This window comes from Megalobrama amblycephala, linkage group LG2 (genome assembly GCF_018812025.1).
Source record: "Megalobrama amblycephala isolate DHTTF-2021 linkage group LG2, ASM1881202v1, whole genome shotgun sequence".
Classification (NCBI taxonomy): domain Eukaryota; kingdom Metazoa; phylum Chordata; class Actinopteri; order Cypriniformes; family Xenocyprididae; genus Megalobrama; species Megalobrama amblycephala.
The window spans coordinates 62005339-62024977 of record NC_063045.1 but is presented as its reverse complement, the minus strand read 5'-3'; the positions used below and the strand labels follow the sequence as shown (position 1 = coordinate 62024977).

The 19639-nt window shown below is 33.6% G+C and overlaps 1 long non-coding RNA gene across 2 annotated transcripts in view; it reads left to right on the top strand.

Moving 5' to 3' along the window:
* LOC125262553 overlaps positions 1-17931 on the top strand; it is a 141770-nt gene extending 123839 nt beyond the window's left edge. For both annotated transcript variants that reach the window (XR_007183592.1, XR_007183591.1), the window contains 2 exons: positions 12600-13334; positions 17106-17931. This is a non-coding gene — a long non-coding RNA (uncharacterized LOC125262553). The remainder of the gene's footprint in view (positions 1-12599; positions 13335-17105) is intronic.
* Positions 17932-19639: the final 1708 nt, after the last annotated feature.

Genomic DNA, 19639 nt, shown 5'->3' with positions numbered 1-19639 from the left:
TTTTTTCTCGCAATTCTGACTTTTTTCTCGCAATTGCAAGTTTATATCTCACGATTTTTATTTTATTTTCTCTTAATTCTACCTTTTTTCTCACAATTGCGAGTTTATATCTTACAATTCTGACTTTTTTCTTGGAATTCTGACTTTTTTTCTCGCAATTCTGACGTTTTTCTTGCAATTCTTACTTTTTTCACACAACTGAGAGTTTATTTCACGTAATTCTGACTTTTTTCTTTGAATTCTGACTTTTTTCTCGCAATTCAGGTTTTTTCTCGCAATTCTTTTTTCCTCGCAATTCTTACTTTTTTCACACAATTGAGAGGTTACATCTTGCAATTCTGACTTTTATTTTCTCACAATTCAAAATTTTTTTCTTGCAATTCTGACTTTTTTTCCACAATTCTGCCTTTTTTCTCACATTTGCGAGTTTATATCATGCAATTCTGATTTTTTTTCTCGCAATTGTGAGTAGATTATATCTTGCAATTCACACTTTTTTTCTCTGAATTGCGTGATATAAAGTCACAATTGCGAGTCCAATTCTGGGAAAAAGGTAAAAATTGAGAGATAAAAAGTCACAATTACCTTTTTTTATTATTATTATTCAGTGGCAGAAACAAGCTTCCATATAATATGGCCTCTTTAAACTTTTAAAATATTTTAGTTTTGCAAAGAAATTCAGTCATTTCAGCAGAAGTTTTTATGATCATAAAAGAACTCCAGTTGATTTCTGATTGGGCGGCTCAGAGCTGATTTCAGTCTTCCGTCATGTCGATTATTTCATTTGGTCTTTTGTTGATTTGATGACACATGACTATGATGTCCTCACTTCTACAGACAGTATTAACAATTAACAATTAACAAATGAACAATTCGTTCATGATTGGCTCATCAGTCGTGGCAAAGCATGCTTTTGTTTGGATCCGCGTCACACCGATGCTGCTGATGCACGAATGTCGTTTATCCTGACATTAATGCATGCGTGTCACTAAGATCCAAAAAATATTTTTAAAAATGCCAGTATTCATTATTCCCAATCATGTATGAAAGTCAGTACCGTTCCAGTTGCTGTCCAAACATACTTTGGACTTGCACACGGTTCCCAAAATTGCATTTGCACACAGAAATAAATAAGTAATCACCTTTCATTGAGATCTTTGCCTGATTGCAATCAGCACCGCTTATTCTCCCGCAGAGCAATCTGCCAACCTTAAACAAAGGCCTTCGCTCGCAACCAGCCCACGGCACTTCTGCTCGTGAGAGGCTTTACCTCCGCCGCGGTGTTATACGTCTGTTCTCTAATAGCAGCGCTGTGTGTGCTTTAAGAGCTGTAATATGACTGCAGGGACGCTGTAATGACCCACTGAATGAATCTTCATATTGATCACCTTCTCAAACCCTTTTAAACCATCAATACCTTTTAGAGCGCCACTTAAGGTTAAGGACACGTGTGACCTCCCTGATTCTGTGTTTAAATGCAGCCGGACATCTGGCTGGCAGAAGGTGGCTTTTGTATAGACACACTTACAAACACTGTTACACACCTGTAAACGCGATTATCTCTTACTGGTTGTCTTTCTGTAGGTCGAATATTCGTGTCAAGTTGAACACACAGGCGTTTTCCAACTGAAATTGTGAAGAAAGTCAGGAATCTTGAGTTGGTTAATGTGACACACTTATCGAGGACTGATTAATTGCCTTCATGATTAATCTGCACCTGCAACAGAGTAAACGGCTGTTTCCAGGATGGCATTTTCACAATCAGTTTATTACTTTAAAACATTTGGAGTTGCACTGCCAGAATGAATGAATGAATGAAGCAAGAAAGCAATCAAGTAGGTAAATAAATATTTAATAAATTAAACAAGTAAATAAACATTTAATAAATTACATATATAAATATTAAATAAATAATAAATAAATGCATTCATGAATGTTTAATAAATTAAATAAATGCATACATATTTAATACATTAAATAATTAAATATTTAATAAATTAAAAAATAAATATTTAATAAATAAATTAAATAAGTATTAAATAAATAAATATTTAATAAGTTAAATATCTAATAAACTAAATACATTCATAAATAAATGTTTAATACATTAAATAAATACATACGTATTTAATACATTACATAAACATTTAATAAATATTAAATAAATATAATATATAAATATAATATTTATTAAATAAATAATAAATATCCAATAAATATTAAATAGATAAATAAAACATATTTAATAATTAAATAATTAAATGATTAAATATTTTAAAAATTAAATAAATACATATTTAATAAATAAATTAAATAAGTATTAAATAAACAAATAATAAACACATATTTAGTAAATTAAATATCTAATAAATTAAATACATACATAAAAAATAATAAATTAAATAAATAAATATCTAATAAATTAAATAATTAAATAAATTATAAATAATATTTAATAAATTAAATAAATGCATATTTAATAAATAAGTAAATATTTAATAAATAAATAATAAATAAATATCTTATAAATTAAATAAATCACAGATGAAATCTGAATTGTTTTGCTGAAGATGATTCTCTTATGCACATTTACTGTATGACTATAATCTCATTTGTGTGTGTTTTTATTTCTCCTCGGGAATTGTAGGAGCAACAACTGATACTTCAATAGCTATGTTTCATCCACATATTTTTGTGCACATTTTGGGATATTGGATAATAAAACACTGGATGGAAATGCCAAGGTGTGCATAAAAAACACATGTGCTTAACTGAGGTGGATAACTTTTTATCCAATAAGAAAACATGGACATAAACTACATCAGAAACACATTTAACCTAGCTGGACTAAGCAGTGGACCAATCACACTCGTTTTGAAATGCCTGAGTCAACGTCTGTCATCAGAATATATTTGATATGAGATTTGATCCGATTTTGCTCTCTTGAACACATGGGATGGAAATGAGGGTTTATTTGCAAAATGTTTCATGCCATATTGAGGTAAATTTGCAACTTTGAATGGAAACAGCTCTCCATTCTCCTCTGTGCGACTGCTCGTTTTGTTCTGTGATCTTCACTTGCATTTTGAAGTCAGCATGACGAATTCAGCGGCGTAGCTCGCATGCTGTCCTTGACACACTTTTCAAGGTGGACACAGTGACCCCGTCAGCTGGTGCCGTCCACTTCCCCAAGGACACTAAAGCCCAGCGCCCCGATCGCATCCATCTTTGCGGCCCGCCGCTTCACGCTCCCCCTTCAAACGCCTTGGGCTCAACCCCTGATAATTCCCCATCCGCCTTTGATTAATGCCTGTTTACTTCAGCAGGTCAAACCATTTCAGTTTGAGGAGGGGAGAAATTATGAGAAAGAAAAGTGCAATTACTCAGGGCTTCAACCTGCCAGCTTCAGGTTAAAGCACAAAGACTCGCCGACTAATAAGAGCATCATGCCGGAGGATGTTCTCAGTTATGTCTCTTTTAAGGATCAATAAGTGTTTATCCTTTAATTCTGTCAGGAGAAATAAAAACAGACACAAATGAGTCACTGCCATCATGCAGTGAGAATACAGAGCTATTAGATCAATGGAGACAAGCTCAGATCACTGATGAAAAGCGTTTGAGTTTGACTTTCGATTGCAGTTTGAGACATTGTTGATCTCTTCGGAAACTGTGTGCTTCTCAACCTTTTCTGTCAACTGGTTTTGTCTTATTTTAAATCAGCTGGATGTGAACCAGACACATGTGAGATTACTGAGATCTTTTTCTCAGGAGAAATTACAAATTGTAGTTGTAACCGTTCCTGATTTCAAGTTATATAATGAAAATATTTAATTAGTATAAGAAATTAAATAAAAAATAAATGAATAAATATTAAATAAATAAACAGATAATAAATATTTAATAAATTAAATAAATACATATTTATTTAGATTATATAAATGCATAAATATTTAATACATTAAATTAATATTTAATAGAAAAATACATACATATTGATTGAATAAATGTATAATAAATAAATATTAAATAAATAAACACATAATAAATATTTAATCAATTAAATAAAGAAATGTTTAATAAAATACATAAATATTTATTAAATTACATAAATAAATATATAATAAATTAAATAAATAAATAAACATTTAATAAATTAAATACATATTGAATACGTAAATAAAATAAATAATTATTTAATAAAAAATAAATAAATATTTAAATTGAATAAATAAATACATATATAATAATTAAATAAATAAACATTTAAGAAATTAAATAAACATCTAATAAGTAAATAAAATAATTATTTAATAAAAATAAATAAATATTTAATATAATAATAAAATAAAATAAATAAACATTTAATAAATTAAATAAATATCTAATAAGTAAATAATATAAATAATTATTTAATAAAATAAATAAATATTTAAATTAAATAAATAAATATTTAAATTAAATAAGTAAATACATATTTAATAATTAAATAAATAAATAGTTAATAAATTAAATAAACAAATATTTAATAAACTATATGTGAATATATAGTAAAATATAATTTATTCCTGAATTTTCAGCATCATTACTCCAGTCTTCAGTGTCACATGATCCTTCAGAAATCATTCTAATATGATGATTTGCTGCTCAAGAAACATTTATGATTATTATCAATGTTGAAAACAGTTGCATTTTATTTTTAAGGATTTGATTTCTTTGATTAATAGAAAGTGCAAAAGAACAGAATTTATCTGAAATAGAATCTTTTGTAACATTATAAATGTCACTTTTGATCAGTTTTATGTCTCTTTGCTGAATCTTTACCTATTAATTTCCTCAATCGTGATTTTTCTAAACGAGTGAGTAGCTGCAATGCAACATTAATAAGTCTGTTTTCACATATTTCTGTGTGGTTGATTTGTGTTCATCTGACTGCGAGATTTGAGGAATCATTTGCGCCCGAAGCACAGACGAGTTACGTGCCAAAGCGTAGCACTCAGGGTTAGTAGTTTGTTAGCAAACAGCAGTAAATAGCGCTTACAGTGCTGTCGGGCGGATGCTTTGTGTGTGTATGGGCTTGATGAAGAGCAAACAGATCATTACGTTCAGCCAGTGTCTTTGTGCTCGTGTTTACCTCCGTCGACTAATGAGCCCATACTGCGTCTTCATAGACCATCATGCACTCCCACACGCAGAAGGGACCGAGCCGCCACATGTCCGTGATGATGATCAGCAGTGGGTTTTTCATGTGAGAAAAAGCATTTGGCAAAAGCGTTTTCCTGCAGTTTGAACCGGGAGGGTTTGAACACTGACCTCCCGTGACCGTGAGCACAAGAGACCCTCATCATCCTCGCTCTGTGAAGAATCAGCATGAGTCAGTATCAAAGAGTCTCCGTGACCTTTTTAAGAACATGAAAGCTTTTTGTTTATTTCTTTATAACTGACGCCCACCTGCATGCATGCGTGCGCGAGCGCTAACACTGGCACAGAAGCCTCGTGCAACGCTCACTCCCCCTCAGCGCTGTCGAGATGCCTCCCTAACAAACAAACAAACACCCACAAACACACACTGATGGATACACTTCTGCTCACCTGCCTCCGAACGCACTGACCTCTTATTCAGAGCGAGGGCAATCCTCTAGAGATCCTAAAACATGGTCAAAAGAAATCGTTCTGTGAGGAAGAAGCCTTCAGGACGCAGAAACAAAAACGACCACTCTTTAATAGCTCACTTGTTTCTCCGAGACGGCAGTGCTGAAGTCTCCTGTTTCTCAGATGTTTCTCCTGTCTCATCTAGAGCACTGATGCACAAACTGATTTAAAATAAGAAGTTGACAGAAAAGGTTGAGAAGCACAGTTTCAGAAGAGATCTCAACAGTGTCACAGAATCATTTCCAGCAGAAGTCTTCATTGGTGTGTAGGAGAACGGCTGTTTTACATTGTTGTAATATTTCACTATTTTTACTGTATTTTTGATCAAATATAATATAAATATATGAGTATAATCTTTTAAAAAACATTGAAAATTTCAAAAACATTGAACATCTTACTGACACCAAACTTTTGAATGGTAGTGCATATAAGATGACTATTCACTTTCTTCTTTTTCCACTTTCAAAAACTGTAACAGTATTTTACTGTAAAATTACATCAAATGTCCCATGATGATGATTTGTATGTATTTATTTAATTTATTATATATTTATGTATTTAATTATATATTTATTTAATTTATTAAACTTGAATTTATTTAATTTATTAAATATATTTATTTAATATTTATTTATTTATTTATTAGATATGTATTTAATGTATTAAAGATTTACTTATTAATTAAATATTTAAAAATAAATAATTAAATATTTATTTAATATTTATTTACATCACATTAAATATATATTTAAATTAAATACATTATTTAATAAAAAATAAATAAATATTAAAATTAAATAAATAAATAATACTTAAGAAATGAATAAATTAAATAAATAAATAAATATTTAATAATTAAACAAATAAATAGTTAATAAATATCTAATAAATAAAATAAATAAATATTAAATAAATAAATCAATAAATCAATATTTAATAATTAAACAAATAGTTAATAAATATTAACTAAATTAAATAAACAAATATGTAAATATGTATTTATTTAATGTATTGAAGATTTACTTATTTATTTATTAATTAAATATTTATTTATTAGATATTTAAACGTTTAATTTATTAAATATTTATTTACTATTTATTAAACATTTATTAGTTATTTATTTTAATATTTATTTACTTATTAATTAAATATTTATTTATTAGATATTTAAACTATTAATTTATTAAATATGTATTTACTATTTATTAAATATTTATTAATTATTTATTTAATGTTTATTTACATCACATTAAATATATATTTAAATTAAATAAATACATTATTTAATAAAAATAAATAAATATTTAAATTAAATAAAAAAAACCTAATACATAAATAAATTAAATAAATACATATTTAATAATTAAATAAATAAATAGTTAATACATATTTAATAAATAAAATAAATAAATACTAAATAAATAAATAATCGTTAATGAATTGAATAAATAAATATTAACTAAATTAAATAAACAAATATGTAAATATGTATTTATTTAATGTATTAAAGATTTACTTATTTATTTATTAATTAAATATTTATTAATTAGATATTTAAACGATTAATTTATTAAATATTTACTATTTATTAAATATTCATTAATTATTTATTTTAATATTTATTTACATCACATTTTTACTTTTTATTGTTAATTTTATTTCTTAATCATCTGTTATGTACAAATTCAAAACTGTGGAAGTGGGTAAGGGGTGGGGTGGGTAAGATTTTTTTTTATTATTTTTTTTTTAATGTTTTTGAAAGATTATATTCCTCAAGGCTGCATTTATTTGATCAGAAGTACAGTAAAAATAGTGAAATATTATTAGAATGTACATCAGCTGTTTTCTATGTGAATATATAGTAAAATATAATTTATATCCTGTGATCAAAGCTGAATTTTCAGCATCATTACTCCAGTAAACAATAACGTTCTAATACAAACTGATTTAAAATATGATTTAAAATCAAGAAAATTATGCAGTGCATCGCAGTGATAATCCAGTAAAAATATTAAGTCTGTATTAAGCATAATTTTAATAAAAATAGAAATACTCATATTAAAAGATCATGCTGTGTGTCCTTGTTGCTCTGCCGGAGACTTGGATGCGTCCTCACCGCTCCTCCCACAGGTGTCCGGGGCTCTACAGGTGACCTGGAAACGGCAGACGGGACCAGGATGATTGATGACATCATTTAAAGGGCGGGGGCGCTGCTCTAGTTTTCTGAATGTTGGCTGCGATGAAGAGTCGATTTCAATAATCATAAAATTCCAGGCATGAAGATTTGCAGTGGCAGAGGAGCGAAAGTGAGTATTGATTATATCCCAAAAAGTGTGAGGGGAATATTGGATTTCATTATGCAATATTAAAGAAAATAAAAATAAAAGTATTCAAAGGTTGGAGTGAAAATGAAGCCATTTCCAAACAATTCAGTAGAAGATCCCATATGGCACTGAATCATTTTGTGAGCTTGACTCATTAAAATGCAGTTGCTAAAGAAAACATTTTAAAAACAAAATAAAATACTGTTCGCAACCTGTTTTGCTTCCATAATGTGATGTTTTCAACAGCAGGACTTGATTTTACTCATCAAGAATTGATTGGTGTCTAAATGAAGATGGTTGATATGAGTAGGAGAAACTCCTGTGATGTTTTTAGTTGTAATAATGTGCAGTGATGAATTGTCCACAATACACTGAAAAAAAAGTTGTTCCTCAGTATTTTTGTCATTTTCCTGTACAAATATCTAAACACTCTTAAATCAATATATGTTTATCTTAAAATGAGTGAAGATATTAAGTCTTATTTTCTGCATCAGTGCATCAAAATGAAGTGAGTTTGAGCTTAAAACAAGAACAAATATCTGCCAATCTGGTCAGAAAAACAATCTTGTTTTCCCTTTGAATTGCGATTATTTTTTTGACCCCATTGGCAGATTGTTCTTGTTTTAAGCACAAACTCACTTCATTTTAAACAATTATTCAGAGAACTAGACTTAATATCTTGAATCTATCATGATTAAGAATGTTTAGATATTTTTACTGGGGAAAAAAGACAAAAATACTAAGTAAGCAAATCATTTTTTTGCAGGTATTAATACAGTATATAGGGTAAATTTTGATTTCATGATGACCTTAAATGTATTATCGTATATAATGGTTATAATAGCACTAATATGCCAAATCAGTTCCATGAAGTTTTTATGTTATGTTAACCAACCAAACAACCAAACAATTAACCAAACAACTAACCAACTAACCAACCAATTAACCAACCAACCGACCAACCAATTAACCAAACAACTAACCAACTAACCAACCAATTAACCAACCAACCGACCAACCAATTAACCAACCGACTAACCAACCATCCAATTAACTAACCAACCAACTAACTAACCAAACAACCAATTAACCAACCAACCATCTAACCAACCAACCATCCAACCAACCAACCAACTAACCAATCAACCAACCAATTAACCAACCAACTAACTAACTAACTTACTAACTAACTAACTAACTAACTAACTAACCAACCAACTAACCAACCAACCAACTAACCAATCAACCAATTAACCAACCAACCAACTAACTAACCAACCAACCAATTAACCAACTAACCAACTAACTAACCAACCAACCAACCAACCAACTAACCAAATAACTAACCAACCAACCAACTAACCATGCAACCAACCAACCACCAACTAACCAACCAAGCAACCAACCAAGCAACCAACCAACCAACCAACCACCAACTAACCAGCCAACCAACCAACCAACCAACCAACCAACCAACCACCAACTAACCAACCAACCAAATAACTAACCAACCAGCGAACCAAGCAACCAACTAACCAACCAACCAACCAACCAACCAACTAACCAAATAACTAACCAACCAACCAACCAACTACCAACTAACCAAGCAACCAACTAACCAACCAACCAAATAACTAACCAACCAGCGAACCAACCAACCAACCAACCAACCAACCAACCAACCAACTAACCAAATAACTAACCAACCAACCAACCAACCAACCAACTAACCAAATAACTAACCAACCAACTAACCAACTAACCAAGCAACCAACCAACCAACCAACCAACCAACCAACCAACCAACTACCAACTAACCAAGCAACCAACTAACCAACTAACCAAGCAACCAACTAACCAAGCAACCAACCAACCAACCAACCAACCAACCAACCACCAACTAACCAACCAACCAAGCAACCAACCAACCAACCAACCAACCAACCAACCACCAACTAACCAACCAAGCAACCAACCAACCTACCAACCGACCGACCGACCGACAGACCGACCAACAAACCAACCAACCAACCACCAACTAACCAAGCAACCAACTAACCAAGCAAGCAACCAACCAACTAACCAACCAACCAAATAACTAACCAACCAGCGAACCAACCAACCAACCAACCAACCAACCAACCAACTAACCAAATAACTAACCAACCAACCAACCAACCAACCAACTAACCAAATAACTAACCAACCAACTAACCAACTAACCAAGCAACCAACCAACCAACCAACCAACTAACCAAGCAACCAACTAACCAAGCAACCAACCAACCAACCAACCAACCAACCAACCAACCAACCAACCACCAACTAACCAACCAACCAAGCAACCAACCAACCAACCAACCAACCAACCAACCAACCAACCAACCAACCAACCACCAACTAACCAGCCAACCAAGCAACCAACCAACCAACCAACCAACCAACCACCAACTAACCAACCAAGCAACCAACCAACCTACCAACCGACCGACCGACAGACCGACCAACAAACCAACCAACCAACCACCAACTAACCAAGCAACCAACTAACCAACTAACCAACCAACCAAATAACTAACCAACCAGCGAACCAACCAACCAACCAACCAACTAACCAAATAACTAACCAACCAACCAACCAACCAACCAACTAACCAAATAACTAACCAACCAACTAACCAACTAACCAAGCAACCAACCAACCAACCAACCAACTACCAACTAACCAAGCAACCAACTAACCAACTAACCAAGCAACCAACTAACCAAGCAACCAACCAACCAACCAACCAACCAACCAACCACCAACTAACCAACCAACCAAGCAACCAACCAACCAACCAACCAACCAACCAACCAACCAACCACCAACTAACCAACCAACCAAGCAACCAACCAACCAACCAACCAACCAACCAACCACCAACTAACCAACCAAGCAACCAACCAACCTACCAACCGACCGACCGACCGACAGACCGACCAACAAACCAACCAACCAACCACCAACTAACCAAGCAACCAACTAACCAAGCAAGCAACCAACCAACTAACCAACTAACTAACCAACCAACCAATTAACCAATCAATTAACCAACCAACTAACCAACCAACTGACCAACCAACCAACCAACCAACCGTATGTGGAGGTGCGTTGGGTCATGACATGCTTTCATCTCCCATCAGTGTTTCTGCATGAAAATAATCCTAAGTGAAAACATTCCTGACTGTAGTGTGTGATCTCTGCACTGCTCTCCGTCAGGACTGACCTTTTTACTAGTGTTTTTACGGTGTGCTGCGGCTTTGATCACTCAGCGACCAGGTTTGTGACATTTTACAGCTTACACACATGAGCACACACACATACACTCATACATTTACTATTGCTCTGCTACATTTATTTTGAAGTAAATCCTCTAAAAAAGTTTGTTCTATTGTAGTATGAGTGTGTGTAGTATGAATGAAATTCGGACATTCGCCATGTTGTCACTATCATGTGACCTACCAGTGCTTCACCGCCATTCACAAATCCTCATGCGATAGTAAAGTGTCCTTCATAAGCACACTTCAGAATCTCGCCAGAAACAGTAGTTCATCCACGGACTCTTTTATTCTGTGAATTCAGACATACTTCTCTGTTTTTCACCTACTGTATAGTAGTGAATGATTTCAAATGCAGTCTGAAATCTTAAAACCCTGAAATCTCAAAAACTGCAGTTAAATAACTTTTTTTCATGTTTTTTTCCCACGAAATTTTGCTAATGTGATGCACCTTAAGAAAACTCATACAGACAGGGCACAGTGTACCATGTTAATATGAAGAAATTTTCCATGTTGTTTTTAACTGATGTTTCACTCACATTTTGAATTACTCAAGAGTTTTAGGATTAAAGGAAATGTTTGTAAACATAATGGATAATGTCCTAAGCACCTTTTGCGTTTTTCTACGGATTTGTTTCCTACAGTGTACATACAGATTCCACACACAGCCTTTAAGTGGATTTTTGTATGTCATGTTGTGTTAGATAAATTATTCAGCTATCATGTCTGAATCAGAAATGAGAATGTGTCTTAGATACAAACCCTACAGGATGACTGATTCTGTACACACACATAAATTATATATATACATATATATATATACACACACACACATTACATAAACTGTGCATACAGTCAAGATTATCTGAAATTTTCACTTGCTCCATTGGCATTTTTTTCTCAGCCTAAAGGTCCATTCACACAAAAGATTATAACTATAATGATAACTATAAAGTGCATTGACTGTTCTTGGGGTGAATGAGCCTTAAAACATAAATTTAGTGTAAAACAAGTGAAAAATGTTGAATAAAACATAACGAAGGATGTCAGAATGTTTTATATAGGAGATTCTTCCTCTTGAATGCGGTTAATTTTGCTCTGCCGTGTTATTTAGCAACTTTTAAATGCCCCAATTATGTAAATTACTCAGAGATTACTTATCATGATTACAGTAATGGCGAGGTGAGACGGCTCGCATATTTTGTGTGTTAATGGTCTCTGTCCATTTCTTGTGTGGTGAATCACTGAGCAGGTAAATCGATATTTTGACTTTCTCCGGTGGATTTTTTTCTTCTGTCTTACAGGAGAAATGCCGTAATGGAGGTGGACTGTAAATAAGCGGAAGGCCTTCTTGACAAATGAATCCATTAACATTTCCCTGTGTCGCCTGGCAAGGAGACTTGCCGTTTATGGGGCAGAAAAAACAGGCCTGTAAATCTGACCGGCTGCCCGTGAAGATCCACGCGGAGGCCCGAAACCGTCCCGCCCATGATGCAGCACTTTATCTGCCTCTGAAATGGCATCTTTATCTGCCTAAATTAAGTTTTGATTCCTTGCCACATACGGTGCCACAAATCACTTTTAGCGCTGATATCAAGAGCGGCACTAAAGTCGGCCTGTGGCCATGAAAAACGGCTTTTTATTTTGTAGCATCCTCTGTTGTTCCCGGCCCGGATTTAACCCCTGCTGCTCTGCATATTCCGTGGGCATAATCTATCGCGGAAAGGGCGGTGGACGCTCTAAAAAAGGATTGAGACAAGGTTTATGGGCAGAATAAATTTCCAATTTAAATGTGATTTTAGCACCGTGTGTCAGAGAAGAATTCCCTGACTTCTGTTTCACTTCATAACACCAGGCTGAACTCAGCGCTTTAGAGATTGATGGAGTTTTTTTTTCAAGGACGCCCATCATTCACTCAGACGGTTAATGTCTTTGTTAACGGAGGAGAAGAGCTGTCGCGCCAATGACTGACAGGCCTTTCATCATTAGCAAACGCTGAGTGACAGTTTTAGGGAAAAAGCATCATTGAGTTCTGAGAGGTGAGTTTATGTTGAGATTGTGGTTTAACCCTTTATTTTTGGGTGACACTTGTGGTCAAAAGTGACTGAAGCCTTGAAATGTAACTTTTTTTTTCCTTCAGGAAAATCAATGTAATATATTTTTGTTCAATAATATTTTTTCTTTTGTATTTTGAGAGAATTTTATGGTACTAATTAATATTTATGCAATAATTTTAATACATTTTTTCCCCATTGAAAATAATAATTTAAAAAAAAACAGAGACTAGGCATTCATTGCTGTGCACTTTTTTCTGCATAGTGGCTGATTTATAGATTGTACATGCAAAAATCTTCCGTATTTTCCTATTTTTTCCCCATTCATTTCCTATGGCAGTAATTTTTGACTGTGAAGACCACAAGTGTGACTATTTTTGTTACAACCACTTATCCTTTTCGAATCATGCCCTCAATATTTTGTGTGTGTTCATGTAACAAGTGGCAAAAAAGTAATTAAGTTTCATACTTTTCTGATGAAGCTACGATTTTTAAAATTTCAAAACGTAAAATTTTTTGTCAAAAGTGATGGAAAAAGCCCAGAGTGTTTGATTCTCAACCAGTTTAGATTTTACATCAGTGGTGACTCAAAATAGTGCAATATTAAAAGGTATCATATGATAGTAAACATAAATGCTTTATTATTATTACTTGTTCATACACTCTAAAAACTGCTAGGTTAAAAATTACCCAAGTTGGGTTGAAAATGGACAAACCCAGCAATTGGGTTGTTTTAATCCAGTAAATTTGTTGTTTTAACCCACCAATTGGATTGTTTTAACCCGGCGATTGGGTTGTTTTTAACCCAGTGAATTGGTTGATTTAACCCAGCGAATGGGTTGTTTTAATCCAGTTTTTTTTTTTCTTGTTTTAACCCACCAGTTGGATTGTTTTAACCCAGTGAATTGTTTTTTTTTTTAACTCATTAAATGCGTTGTTTTAACCCAGTGATTGGGTGGTTTTAACCCAGTGAATTGGTTGTTTAACCCAGTGAATGGGTTGTTTTAACTCATTAAATGCGTTGTTTTAACCCAGTGATTGGGTTGTTTTAACCCAGATAATGGGTTGTTTTAACGCCGTGATTGGGTGGTCTTAACCCAGTGAATGGGTTGTTTTAACCCATTGAATGCATTGTTTTAACCCAGCGATTGGGTTGTTTTAGCCCACCAATTAGATTGTTTTAACCCAGTGAATTGGTTGTTTTAACCCATGGATTGGGTTGTTTTAACTCATTAAATGCGTTGTTTTAACCCAGTGAATGGGTTGTTTTAACCCCGCGATTGGGTTGTTTTAACCCCACGATTGGGTGGTTTTAACCCAGTGAATGGGTTGTTTTAACCCATTGAATGCATTGTTTTAACCCAGCGATTGGGTTGTTTTAGCCCACCAATTAGATTGTTTTAACCCAGTGAATTGGTTGTTTTAACCCATGGATTGGGTTGTTTTAACTCATTAAATGCGTTGTTTTAACCCAGTGAATGGGTTGTTTTAACCCCGCGATTGGGTTGTTTTAACCCCACGATTGGGTGGTTTTAACCCAGTGAATGGGTTGTTTTAACCCATTGAATGCATTGTTTTAACCCAGCGATTGGGTTGTTTTAGCCCACCAATTAGATTGTTTTAACCCAGTGAATTGGTTGTTTTAACCCATGGATTGGGTTGTTTTAACTCATTAAATGCGTTGTTTTAACCCAGTGAATTGGTTGATTTAACCCAGCGAATGGGTTGTTTTAATCCAGTTTTTTTTTTTCTTGTTTTAACCCACCAGTTGGATTGTTTTAACCCAGTGAATTGTTTTTTTTTTTAACTCATTAAATGCGTTGTTTTAACCCAGTGATTGGGTGGTTTTAACCCAGTGAATTGGTTGTTTAACCCAGTGAATGGGTTGTTTTAACTCATTAAATGCGTTGTTTTAACCCAGTGATTGGGTTGTTTTAACCCAGATAATGGGTTGTTTTAACGCCGTGATTGGGTGGTCTTAACCCAGTGAATGGGTTGTTTTAACCCATTGAATGCATTGTTTTAACCCAGCGATTGGGTTGTTTTAGCCCACCAATTAGATTGTTTTAACCCAGTGAATTGGTTGTTTTAACCCATGGATTGGGTTGTTTTAACTCATTAAATGCGTTGTTTTAACCCAGTGAATGGGTTGTTTTAACCCCGCGATTGGGTTGTTTTAACCCCACGATTGGGTGGTTTTAACCCAGTGAATGGGTTGTTTTAACCCATTGAATGTGTTGTTTTAACCCAGCGATTGGGTTGTTTTAACCCAGTAAATTTGTTGTTTTAACCCACCAATTGGATTGTTTTAACCCAGTGAATGGGTTGTTTTAACCCCGCGATTGGATGGTTTTAACCCAGTGAATGGGTTGTTTTAACCCATTGAATGTGTTGTTTTAACCCAGCAATTGGGTTGTTTTAACCCAGTAAATTTGTTGTTTTAACCCATGGATTGGGTTGTTTTAACTCATTAAATGCGTTGTTTTAACCCAGCGATTGGGTTGTTTTAACCCCGTGATTGGGTGGTTTTAACCCAGTGAATGGGTTGTTTTAACCCATTGAATGCATTGTTTTAACCCAGCAATTGGGTTGTTTTAACCCAGTAAATTTGTTGTTTTAACCCACCAATTGTATTGTTTTAACCCAGTGAATTGGTTGTTTTAACCCATGGATTGGGTTGTTTTAACTCATTAAATGCGTTGTTTTAACCCAGTGAATGGGTTGTTTTAACCCCGCGATTGGGTTGTTTTAACCCCATGATTGGGTGGTTTTAACCCAGTGAATGGGTTGTTTTAACCCATTGAATGTGTTGTTTTAACCCAGCGATTGGGTTGTTTTAACCCAGTAAATTTGATGTTTTAACTCATTAAATGCATTGTTTTAACCCGGCAGATGGGTTGTTTTAACCCAGTAATTGGGTTGTTTTAACCCAGCTATTTTACTTTGGAGTAAACAATAATTGGGTTAAATAAAACTACCCAGCACTTTGGGCAAACATTTAAACCAACCCTTGGGTTAAAATAACGCAATCGCTGAGTTTGTCCATTTTCAACCCAACTTAGGTTGTTTTTAACCCAGCATTTTTTAGAGTGTAATATTGTTCAGCCAACAATTCACTGCATGAACAATGTTTCTTGCAGGTGAGATGATATTTTATGTGGTCTGGGTTGTATTGAACTGAATTGATTTGAATAACTACACTATTATTTTATGTACAGCTGTTTACAGCTGAATTGAACTATATTTGATGAAGTTTGCATCACTGATTCTGTTATTTTCATGTTTATAAATGTGCAGCTGAAACAATCTGTATTGGATAAAACACTAAAACAGGTGAAAAAGGTGACTTGACGTGACTATTTTCTTAGATCTTGATATCTATTTGACAGATGAACTTGCAACCAAACACATGACTTTTGACATTTAAAAGCTTTTAAAATTTGATAAGTTATGATGTGCGTTTCACATTGCTTTTCTCCTGCTGTCCGTGACCCATCAGAACCCATTTCTGGATCGACACCCATGTGAGAATCACTGCAAAAAACATGATGAATCTATTTGTTCACTGTTGCTGATGTCCTTATCTGATTAATATCAACCCAATTAATAAAAGCATAATGGATTCTTAACAGTTTTACTGCCATATCAATAAAAAACATCCTTCTGCTAAATGGAGCATATGCAAAGAGCACTAAATGCCTTATTTATGCACGAATGTCAGGAGCAACTGAATTAATTTAACTTTCTCCCTCTTAGGTCTGCGGGCAGCCATTCGTTACTGAAGAACTGGACGAGCTCATGTGACATTACAATGTGCTTTCGGTACAGAATTTGTTAAAGGGCCATTCGCTTGAAATATCTGCACTGACAGTAAAATACCAACCAGAGCCATTAGGTTTTAAGCCAAATCAATCTCCTCATACTTTATAAAAAAAGTACATTACAGTGTCTCTCAAAAGACACATTTATAGAACAGATTGAGAGCATCAATTGTGGAAAAACTTGCGCCCTCCTTCAGAATAAAATACATCTTTAATTTAAGAGTAAAGGTCTTAATTCTGCCCTCTAGAGGCTCCATTTCCTTCACTTCTGTTTCTTCACCTCAACAAACTTGTAGTTTGCATTTAATAGCAGGAGTAAATCAAACCACTTCACATGATTACCTGTAGGATAATCAGTGTGCTTCATTAAAATAAACCCACAGTATTTAGTGGATGCAAATATATATATATATTCTCACATAACTGCATTTACCAAACACTGTGAATTAGCATAATAATACAGGAAAAGAAAGACTATAATCATAGTTTGGTCAAGTTTGAATCTGTTTCCACGAGTAATAGATAATGTTCTCTCAGGCCCATCAGCAAAAAAGCAATTTCCCTCCCGCTGGTAATTCAAAGTGAAATGCCATAAGATGTCAGATTCTCACCGACATCATTGTTCACCCCACAAAAAACAAGATGAGCAAATCTCACTATTACTGCAGTTCATTTTGAGCACTTGATTTCGTTTCCCATGAGGTTCATTTCCTCCTGTTTTCGGTTTGATTGACTGAAAATAAAAATAAAAGATAAACATCTATCTGTCTGAATGTGATTGTCCAATCTTTGTAGTTTATAAAAAGTTTGGGGTTGGTTTAATTTTTTTTAAATGTTTTTTTTAATGTTTTTGAGCACTTATGCTCACCAAAGCTGATTTTATTTGATCAAAAAATACATTAAAAATAGTGAAATATTATTACAGTGTAAATCAGTTGTTTTCTATGTGAATATATAGTAAAGTGTAATTTATTTCTGTGATCAAAGCTGAATTTTCAGCATCGTTACTCCAGTCTTCAGTGTCACATGATCCTTCAGAAATCATTCTAATATGATGATTTGATTCTCACGAAACATTTATGATTATTATCAATGTTGAAAACAGTTCATATTTTTGTGGAAACTGTCATGCATTTTATTTTTCAGGATTCTTTGATGAATAGAAAGTTCAAAAGAACAGGATTTCTTTTGTAACATTATAAATGTCTTTACAGTCACTTTTGATCAATTTAATGCATCCTTGATGAATAAAAGTATTCATTTCTTAAAAAAAAAAAATTTGAACAGTATATATGTCCTGTAAGTCATGATATGTCCACAAAAAAAGTGGCACAGAAAGTCCACCTTTAAGGGCACCCAATTCAGTCCAGTGTTACGGTCGATTTAACCAGCAGTTATGAGGGATTACAGTCCAAATAACTCTATAAAAGTGGAAGAATAAAGGGATGTTGCAGCTCCTTACTGAGAAGAGTGAGGAGAGGAAATGATGTCACGGTGTGTCACCTCTGGTGCTGAATGAGCGCAGTGGGTGACATTAGTCTCTGAGACTCTGTACATGTTCTTTTCCCAGCTCTCTCGGGGGCAGTTTTTCTTCTGGGGCCGGGATGGGAATAGGTCATCAAAGCGGGTTCATAAAAATGGACCAAAAAATAGAGATATTACAGAGCTGAACCTCGGGGTGAGAGGGAATTAAGTCTATGTGAGCTATTGTTGCTGTTTGCTGACGGAGACCTCTGACATTTTGATATTACTTCGGAGTATTGTATCATTTCAAAGTTGTGAAGCTAAAAAAATATATATAAGACATGAAAGATATATGTTGTTTTTTAAGAGATGAACAACATGTGGCACAATTTAATAGCACACACTCTAAAAAACGCAGGGATAAAAACAACCCAAGTTGGGTTGAAAATGGACAAACCCAGCAGTTGGGTTAAATGTTTGCCCAATGTGCTGGACAGTTTATTTAACCCAACTATTCATTAAAAATGACTATATTGCTGGCTTAAAATGAACCCCAAAATCATAAAATCAGACACATAATTACTAGAGGAAACGATAATAATCTAAAGGGGAACATTTATTAATAAGCAATTAAATAAATGTTTCTTTTTTTAATTATTATTCTTTAAACTTATTTATAAATGTTCATTTATTAAACATATTAATAAATGTTAATTTCCAACATATTTTGAGTTCATTTTAAACAAGAAATACAGTAATTTTAAAACAATGTTTAAACAAAAGTAAAACAAAGTAATGTTAAAACAACCCAACCACTGGGTTAAAACAGCCAAATTGCTGGGTTAAAACAACCCAACCGCTGGGTTAAAACAGCCAATTCGATGGGTTAAAACAACCCAATTCGCTGGGTTAAAACAGCCAAATTGTTGGGTTAAAACAGCCAATTCAATGGGTTAAAACAACCCAATTCGCTGGGTTAAAACAGCCAATTCGATGGGTTAAAAC